Consider the following 10,221-nt stretch of genomic DNA (forward strand, 5'->3'; position numbering starts at 1 on the left):
GGTGTAGCGGTGGAAAGATCACCTTGATGAAGGACAGTCACAATATGCCCATATTTGTCAATGGGGAGGACACTCAAGATTTTTCTTATAACATCGGATGGTTGCATTTGAGTGAGTCCAAGCCCATTGAGTTCCTCTACAAGAACATTCAAGCGTGAGTACATTTCATAAGCACTCTCTTTAGGAAGCATCTCAAAAGAATTTAGCTTTTTCATTACAAGATGATAGCGTTCCTCACGCTCGCTCTTAGTTCCCTCATGGAGTGCACAAATGTCCGACCATAGTGCATAGGCGTCCTTGTGGTTCCTCACCCGGTTAAACACATCTTTGTAAAGGCCTCTAAAGATGGTGTTTCGAGCCTTTGCATTCCATTTCTCATAGTTCACTTCATTGCCTTGAAGGTGCATGGGATCCCAAGGTTTTGGGAATCCTTGTGAGGTGGCTCTAAGTATTCCAACATCTAGAGCTTCTAAATACGCCTCCATGTGGATTTTCAAACAAGGAAAATCATTCCCCTCAAAGATAGGAGGAGGTCCATCCCCGTGAGACATCTTTCTCTAGACGGTTAAGCCTAAAACATGAGCATAAGGCTCTAATACCAATTGAAAGGATCAAGATGCCCAAGAGGGAGGTGAATTGGGCTAATTCTAAAATTCTTTGCAATAATTAAACCCTATGGTTAGCCCACTTCACCCCTTGTGCCTAGAAAGTGTTTCTAATGTTCTACCGCACAAAAGTTTTGCACCCTAGGTTCCAATCGTATTCTAGCATGGCAATTCTATGAATGTAAAGACAAGAATTGAATTGCTCAAAGTAAATGCTTAAAGTAAAGATAGAAGGAGGAACACAACGATGTTTTACCGAGGTATCGGAGAGTCGCCACTCCCCACTAGTCCTCGTTGGAGCACCCGCGCAAGGGTGTAGCTCCCCCTTGATCCGCGCAAGGATCAAGTGCTCTCTACGGGTTGATTCTTTAACACTCTGCAGCGGTGAATCACCCACAACCGCTCACAACTTCAGTTGGGTCATCCACAAGCTCCGTCGGATGATCACTAAGCTCCCAATCACAACCAAGTCGTCTAGGTGATGGTGATCACCAAGAGTAACAAGCATGAACTCTCACTTGACCACGACAAGCCTAATGAGAAGGGTGGATGCACATTTGCTACTCTTGCTTTCACTAATGAGGTCTCTCTCTTGGATTCTCAAATCTCAATCACCTCACTAGGACCTTGCTCTTCTTGGCACTCTCAAGGGTGTTTCTCAGCTGTTGGAATGAGCAAAAGTGATCTCTTGAGTGAATAGAGGAAGTATTTATAACCTCTCATTCAAAACGAACCATTATGTGCCACTACGGGTGACCGGACGCTCCGGTCAAGTTGACCAGACGCTCCAGTCAGTTCTCCCCGCCACCGAGCAGTTAAGTGGTGACCAGACACTGACCAGCATCTGGTCAGCACTGACTGGACGCGTCCAGTCACAAAAACTGCCCTCTGGAACCTTACTAATGTTGACCAGACGTTGGAATCTAGTGTCCGGTCACTTTGCTACTCAGCGTCCGGTCAGTAGCCGAAACCTGATCAGCGTCCGGTCAGCACTGACCGGACACGTTCGATCAGGATTTTCCCTCTCTAGAACCTTACTAGAGTTGATCGAACACTGGCACCTAGCGTCCGGTCACATTTTGCTTAGTGTCCGGTCGCAACCAGATGACTTCACCTTGGTCAAATGAACTGACCGAACTCTACGCCAGCGTCCGGTCACACCGAAACCAGCATCTGGTCAACATTTGACGCTCCATTCACTTTCAACTCGCAATCATATGTGAATGAAGTTTGCTCCAATTGATCTAAGGGCTATTTAGGAGCTACCTAGTGCTAGTTTTGACAAGTGTGCATTACACCTAACCCACTAGACTCACCTAGGTCATGCTACCCATTCATACCTCCCTTAATAGTACGACCAAAGAAAAAACAAAGTTCTAAACTACTCTAAGTGCCTCTTCAACACCAAATGACACTTAGAACTAGTCCATCCTTAACCTTGTCGTCCATCCTTTGATAACCAAAACAATTTCCATCATAGGGGCATGATAACCATGATTGCCCAATCAATTGCCATTACCGTGACCTAACTTAATTGCCTCTGTAAAACACATGTTAGTCATAGTAATCACGTATTGTCATTAATCACCAAAACCCAACTAGGGGCCTAGATGCTTTCATGACCAAGAGTGTCGATGCCTGGATTGTAAGGGTCAGGTGGACGATGTCGCCTAGTGCCTGAAGACTGTGTAGGCTAAGTCGAGGGAGCGTCCTGGAGCTAATATGGGCCAAGCTCCTCGTGCCTTTGGTCCACCTTGTCATCATCCTCATCCTTGTCCTCGTACGCAATGCCTATGGACCCTATAGGTGCTTGGCTAAATGAACCTAAGCCTCCTCTACCTGTAGAAGGAACATGAACGTCTTGCGTCGTGGCTGTCCTGCAACCACAACGAGCAGCCACACAACATAGCCAATGTGACAGTCTCTGTTAGATGCTATCCAAAACCATGTATGGCTCCCATGTACAGTCTCTGTCCTAAAAAGGAAGTGCCCCCTCTCCATCATATGGCTTCCACGACACCTGCAACATGTCCAAACAAGATGTTAGATGCTATACTAAACCATTTCAAACCAGCATGGGAAATAAAATTAACTTACACTAGACGCCATGAGCATGTCTAGCTCATTCATGAATTGAATGTATGCTCGCTCTAACCTCGTGTGCGGAACCCTAACCTAGTCCCAAAGGTACGCCCACGTCGACTGCCAACATGGAGGCTGACCTAGGAACCACTCACGACTAGCCAGAACCTTAGGACGGCCAACTGGTAGACAAGCCCACATCCACAACTAGAGCAGGTACACGCATCCACCAAGTGACGATGAGGACGAAGTCCGATGACACGCCTCACAAAGCTGCCGATAAAGAAAACCCAACACTACAGAGCCCTAGTTGTACTGACCCACCTAATCCTAGTCTGTTAGGAAGTGGGCCCACATCCACGACACAGTGTCACCCGTGGCGTCGTGGAAGAGAACGTAGGCAAACAGGTGTAGAATCCACACCTATAGTATTACCCAACTATCTCCTCATCTACCTCCTTGGGGCACTATGCAAACTATTACCGGAGCCAGGAGATTAGAACACCAGAACTGTGAGCCCCTTGCTCACCAACCTCACGCCTAAGGCCTCTACTCGTGCTCTCCAACCTTCTGACCTACACTGCCTAGTCACTGTGTTGCTGTGAATCCTCAGACCTAGCATCTTCTGATAGTCCTAGAGCATGACTGTCATCTCTCCGAAAGGCAAGTGAAAGTTGTGAGTCTTCGGCCGCCACCTACATTTTAGACAAAGCAAGATTATATATAAAAAAGGCAAGCACATGAACAAATGGCCATGAATGGAGGCAATGATTGAAGATAATACCTCTCAACCAATGGAGTTATGGCCACTGAGTTGAACTTGGGCAACCCACGATGAACCTAAAAAGAGGTGACATCTAAGCCAGCTCTTTGTAGGAAAGGAGTGTACCTATTGTCGTACTGCATGTCCAAGAACCCATTGTGGGTTCTAGGATGAAGGAGCGAAAGGTCCTACATGGAATAAAATATAGTCTCCCATTACTTCACGAACACATGTACGCTCACAAAAATGTGAACAAGATGTATAAATTATTACCTGCCCCTCCACTATGAGACATCCTCAGTGGGTCTCCTCGTATGTCGGGTCAAGCAGGTGGAATTGCGCCATCCTATAAAAAAAGTCAATGAAATATAAATTCAATATACAATGAAACATAAATTTGGAAATGTACAAGTAATTGACACAATTACAAGCATAGATTGAGATATGCATAATTAATTGAATGAATACTGACAAATATGAAATAATGAAAACAACCAATAGTCTCATCTCACTAATCTGCCAATGGCAAGTGCAGTGAATTGTGGCCTAGTCTACCGCACTTGCCTGCACTTCATACTGCTCAGGGGTCAGTAAGAAATGGGATTCCTCTCCCATGCCTCATTCTTTCGGGTATCTAATCCATAACCATCCTGTGCCTCGTCCTCTTCCTTGATCCACTGCTTGTTCCAACATGTAAGCTAGATCCGCAATGTACTTTGGCCCATCATATGGAGGCCACTCTCTAGGGTCCCGGAAAGGCACGAAGTGGGGGCTCCATGTGCGCACAAGCGTGTCGACACTGACTCTGTGAGGTATCCTGCTCTTCGATACTTAAAGTTGCTGATGCCTAGCTGCTGCCACCAAATGAGAACATAGAAAGTGGTACTTGCCTTGGTTTACCACAAGTGCATGTGAAATCTTAGAGGATTACCACATGCATCCTTGACTCTCAGACCTCGCCGTCGGACGTTGTACTGCCCATATGCTCAACCTGATAAGTCCTTGTGGAGTGGTCAAAACATGTAACCTCATGTGTGCCAACCCTTTCATTTGCCTTCTCTAGGTGTGCCTTTGGTTTTGGATCCCATATCTCTCTGGCCCTCCACAACTTCAATGCATGGGTATGTCTATCGTTGAACCAGGCAACAAGCTTGTAGAAGGTGAATTGAACGATTGCATTCACGGGCATACCACGTATCCCCAATAGCAACTTATTGAATGACTCTGCCATGTTGTTGCACTGAAACTCATACCTCCATCCACCGGCGTCGTGAGCTCTTATCCATTTCTCCAAATCCCTTATCAAACCTATGAGCCATTGTCTACCTTCTGCATTTGATGCAGTTCTAACCTGCTCCAACTTTTTCTGAAAGTACTTGTCCTCAAGCTATCGAGTTGTAACGTCCCGCCTCTACAAGGCTGGGTCCGCTTACATCTAGCAGCTTTTCTAGGACATAGACTGCCCTCACAGACCCACACAAGTCTTTTCTGCGCACTTTGTCCTCACTCATGCGCACCCGGGAAGGACTTCCTAGTCGTTCACCCATCCTGAAAGTGCTCTAGACCAAGCACGCTTAACCTCAGAGTTCTTTAGAGATGGGCTTTCAGAAAAGAAGTTGCAACTTATTGGTATGAGTATCCTATTAATCCTGTAAAGCCCTAGGCTGGGATGTTACATCCTCACCCCCTTAAGAGACCGACATCCTCGTTGGTCAATCCCAAGCCAGGAACATCCCCTCTTGGCTACATCCGTGTGTCTAGTGTCAGCGCATGTGCTATGCTGTGTGACCACTCTAGGACCACACCAGCCATGCGCACCATGCCTATGCAACTACGACACACGCGCTTGTGAAACCGCGAGAGTCGGCTCTGATACCATTCTGTAACGTCCCACCTCTACAAGGCTAGGTCCGCTTACATCTAGCAGCTTTTCTAGGAGATAGATTGCCCTCATAGACCCACACAAGTCTTTTCTGCGCACTTTGTCCTCACTCATGCGTACCCAGGAAGGACTTTCCGGTCGGTCACCCATCCTGAAATTGCCCTAGACCAAGCACGCTTAACCTCAGAGTTCTTTAGAGATGGGTTTCCAAAAAAGAAGTTGCAACTTATTGGTATGAGTATCCTATTAATCCTGTAAAGCCCTGGGCTAGGATGTTACACGAGTAACCTCCTAGAACAGATCAAAGTCATCCTTCACACCATCCTTTCAGAGTAGATTCTTGGCAAGGTGCTGAGTACACCAATGATGGTGCAAAGGTGCATACCCCTCTATCTGCTCTCGCACAGCATTAAGTATGCCCTAGTGCCTATCAGATATGACGCCAACCTCCCTGTCAGGCCCAACCACATGTATCCAGACTAGCCTCAAGAACCATCCCTAAGTGTCATTGTTCTCCTTCTCAACCAAAGCGAATGCCAAAGGAACCAACTTGTTGTTCGCGTCATAGGATATGGCTATAAGAAGTGTCCTGGTATTTGGCAATCAAGAATGTACCATCAATGGAGAAGACAGGACGACAATGCCTAAAGGCCTCGACACACTGAGGGAAGCACCAGAAAGCATGAAACAATATCTACTTTCCATCCTTCCATGCATTTGGTTTTGTGATGTACTCATAATGCATGCCGATTCACTGCTTTGATTGCCTTGAAAAGTACTGGCAGCTGCTCATACCCATTCTCTCAGTCCCCATATATCATCTTCCACGCTCGCTGCTTAGCCCTCCAAGCTTTACCATAAGTTATCACATAACCTCCATACAACGTCTCAACGGTCCTAATAATTGTCCTAACCTTCATGTTAGGTTCTTCCTGCAATATTCCCATCAACCGCTTGGCAATGAGGGTAGATGTCAACTGTCGATGCTTCAGTGTTAGCACATGGTTAGCACAATTGTGTGGCCTGACAACTTTTGTGATATTCCACTTTTCGGTGACCTTTTGCTTCCTTGCACAAACCCTCCATGGGCAGCGTTCCTTGTCACACACAACTATGTAACGGCGCTCCGCATATGAATGCAAGACCTTGTAAGGTCTCTTTCATATCACTGCAAATGACTGCAACCACCTCTTCAATGTAGGGAGGTCCTAGATTACCCTACCCTTCTCAATTACCATATTAGGGCCGGCCTCAGGATCTTCTAGGAGCTCATCATCATATCCTTCTGCACATGCCTGATCGGAATGAGCAAGATCGCTGAACTCATGAACTCTTGGATCACGACGGTTGGGAAAGATACGCCTCAGCATCTCAACATCACTCTCTGTCAGCTCTCTAATAGGACGATCATCATCAAAATCAAGAGCCCTTGCCATCTCATATGGCTCTGAATCATTCATAATTTCAACACTATTAGAGCCACGAAATCCATCTCCATAGTGCACTTGCGCAGCAACAGTGGGCACATCCACATTGTTAGGAATGTCTCCTACAACATAAGTAGAAAAATGAGGAAAGAATGAAAAAAAATGGATGTAAGGAAGGGGGTAAGCTCCCAATAACCATGCGGATAAGACACTTACTTGGATGATTCTGTGTTAAAGGGATCTCATGAGGAGGATCTGCCACAACATCATGAGTCTGACAAGCATCTCCAACTAGCTTATTGGGGCAGATTGAGCATCGGAAACCATAGGTGCAACCTCCACATCCATATCAGGATCTAGGACGGAAGGGTCAAAGTGTGTTTGCTGACCCATTGGTGGGGAAAACCCATGAGAGATGGGATCAACTAACACCCGACGCACAATCACGTCCAAACTTTGGAACTGGCATTTCATAGCCGATCTCACATAGTTCTCCCACTGGTCTGCACACCCAATTCAGATCATCTTCCTTAGGATGTTGGGAGGGGAACCTAGGTGAAGTACACCCTCCACTATGATGCCATCACCATCATCAGCTCCATGGCAATGTAGCTCCTCCCGAGCCCTTGCAACCAACTAACTAAATGAAGGCTTCTCATTGAATAACACAGGCATGCTTTGCATCTCAACAAACATAACATATCCATAGCGATCTCTTTACACGGTGCCTCCATGATATATGCTCACTAGGTTGTCCATCTAATTCATACACATAAGGATGCACAATTCCTTTAGTCCAATATAAATGAAGCGTACTAAGTACAAGGTCTCTAGTATTTAATAACTAACTAAATAGATGCTATCAATTCACTACTCACTACTAAGTACTACTAACTAACTATGTCAAGTAACTATCTAACTAACTATGTAACTAAGTATATAACTATTTAACTATCTTACTAACTATATAACTATATAACTAACTATATATCTAACTATGTAAAGTATCCATCAATCAACCTATCAATCTAAATAACTTTCTACCTATCTAAATCACTACCACACTAACCAACTAATAACCACTATTAATTAATAAAATTTAAAAACTAATGTACCTCGAGTGCAAGGGACGTGCAGCCAGTCGACAAGAGGCAGAGACGGCTGGCAGGGAAGCTGTCGTGCGCCCACGTGTGCATCTGGCCGGCAACCGGAGTGGCCAAACGGGTGGGGGTGGGCAGCAATAGGAGGCCAGCAAATGGCACCCCACTACCGGCCTATGGCCCCCACTACCCTTGTGGAGCGGGCAAGGGAGGGCGGCGCAGCACGGGCCAACGCGGTCGCGGCCAATCGGGTTCGACGACGGGTAGGGTGGCGCAGCAGTCATGGGGCAGGGTATGATGCCTCGTGGCTCAGTGCACGGGGTGGGGATGGGCGTGGCCGGGCACTCCTAGCCAGCGTGGCACAGCACGGCACGCAGGGCTCGACAGCCGAAGGCACGTGGGGCGCGGCGCGGCTGGCCAGCGTGCGGCTCATCGGGGAGCGGGATGGGGTGCGTGGGATGGGCGTGGGCCACGGCAGCCATGTGGGGTGGGGTGCGGGACGGGGCACGTGGGCCGGCGCACGGCCAACCGGTGTGTGGGGCAAGGCAGGGGAGGGGCGTGGCTAGCCGCAGTGCTGGTGTGCGGAGCATGGCACCATCACTGCTCAACGCATGGGGTGGGGATGGGCATGGCCGAGCACTCCTAGTTGGTGTGGCACTTCACGGCGAGTGGGACGGGGCATGGGCCGCGGCGGCCGCATAGGGCAGGCATAGGACAGGGGGCGTGGGTTGGCACGCGGCTGGCGGGCGCGTGGGATGGGGCAGGACATGGCGCGGCTGGCCGTGGTGTCGGTGAGCGAGGCCGGGCTCGGGCGCATGGCCGGCCGGGGCACGGGATGGGATGGGGCGGGGCACGGCTGGCCATGACGCCGATGCTCGAGGCAGGTTCACCTACCGGCGTGGAGCGGCATGGCACGATGCGTGAGAGAGGATGGGAGAGGAAGAGAGGGGAGGATGGAGGAGAGAAAGAAAATGGACCCCAGTAAGGCCGGAACGGCGCAAAGATATCTGTCACCGGGCTCGGATCCAAGCTTGGCGCCCAGATCTATGGCGCCAAGATGTGTAAGCTCGGCACCACCAATGATGGCATCGAGCTAAGGGTCTAGATTTTGAAATTATACCTCTAGGGGTATATTTGTGAAGAACTTTAAAAAAAAAGGGCTAAAAACAAAAAAATCGCCCTGTCGGCCTATGGACCTTATCTCGGTCCAAAAGTAACGAGCTTACTAGAGCACCTCCACTGGGCCCATTAAAATCTTAGGATTTTATATTAACATTATATCTATATGTGTATTTTTGAAAAAAAAAACTTGCACACACCCTTATAAAAAGTTGGTTAGGTTCTTTGTGATGGAACTTGTCCACCCAATTTCAAGTCCTCAACTTGGCATGAGTGCTCGCATTTTCCTAGATTTATTTTAGGATTTAACGGCGCTATGCTTTTAGTGGTAGGAGACCTCTCCGTCGACAGCGAGGCGCCAGTGGTGACTTCATGAATCTCGAGATCTGCCAGCTTAATCCTTCGGAGGTGCTTGTAGGGGTAGAGTTTGAGTATGTGTGTTCGTAAAGGTGAGTGCGTAATTCTCATTTAGAGGCCCCTAATGTATATAGTCTATACACTTCTAGCACAATTAACGTGGTATAAAAGAAATCGAGTATCACTAGTACAGAAATGGAGAGGCAATCGGTGAGCTTCTGACCAACTTGATCGATGGATGCGATTAGATCATTGTTGTTGATCTGCCTCCTCTGGTAGTGAGGAAGCAAGCAGCGAGTTTTTGATGAAGGCGACCTCAGAGGTGGTTCCGAGATTGGATCTGCAGTCGCAGGTGTTGGGGTGATCGATGTAGACTCGATCTGCACCGGCTCGATGAGCTCTCTGACTCCATCAGCGTTGATGATCCATGAGATCGATTCGACCATGAAGATCTGGTAGGGCTACGAGAGGGATGAAGAGCCTACAGAACATACCATCTTGTTCGATATAGAAATAGCACGCACACCCCTACCTGGCATGCCAACTATCGACAAAAGATGCTTGGCAGTCCTACAAGGGGTATCCCATAAAGGTAGATTGATCGGTGGGGGTGCGCGTAATCAGGAACCGTATGGTGACACAAGGCGTAGAGATAGCGATTTAGACAGGTTCGGGCCATCTGATCAATGTAATACCCTACGTCCTGTGTCTTTGGTATATTGTATTGATCTAGATGACCATGTAGATCTATGTAGATGTCGACTAGGGGACCCCTGCCTCTTCTTATATACTCTATACTCTAGAGGGGTAGGATTACAAGGAAAGTATCCTATTTGGTACTATATAATATCTTGTGGTGCACGTCAACCAGTGTCGTGCATGCCTT

Source organism: Miscanthus floridulus, chromosome 19 (genome assembly GCF_019320115.1).
Source record: "Miscanthus floridulus cultivar M001 chromosome 19, ASM1932011v1, whole genome shotgun sequence".
Lineage (NCBI taxonomy): Eukaryota > Viridiplantae > Streptophyta > Magnoliopsida > Poales > Poaceae > Miscanthus > Miscanthus floridulus.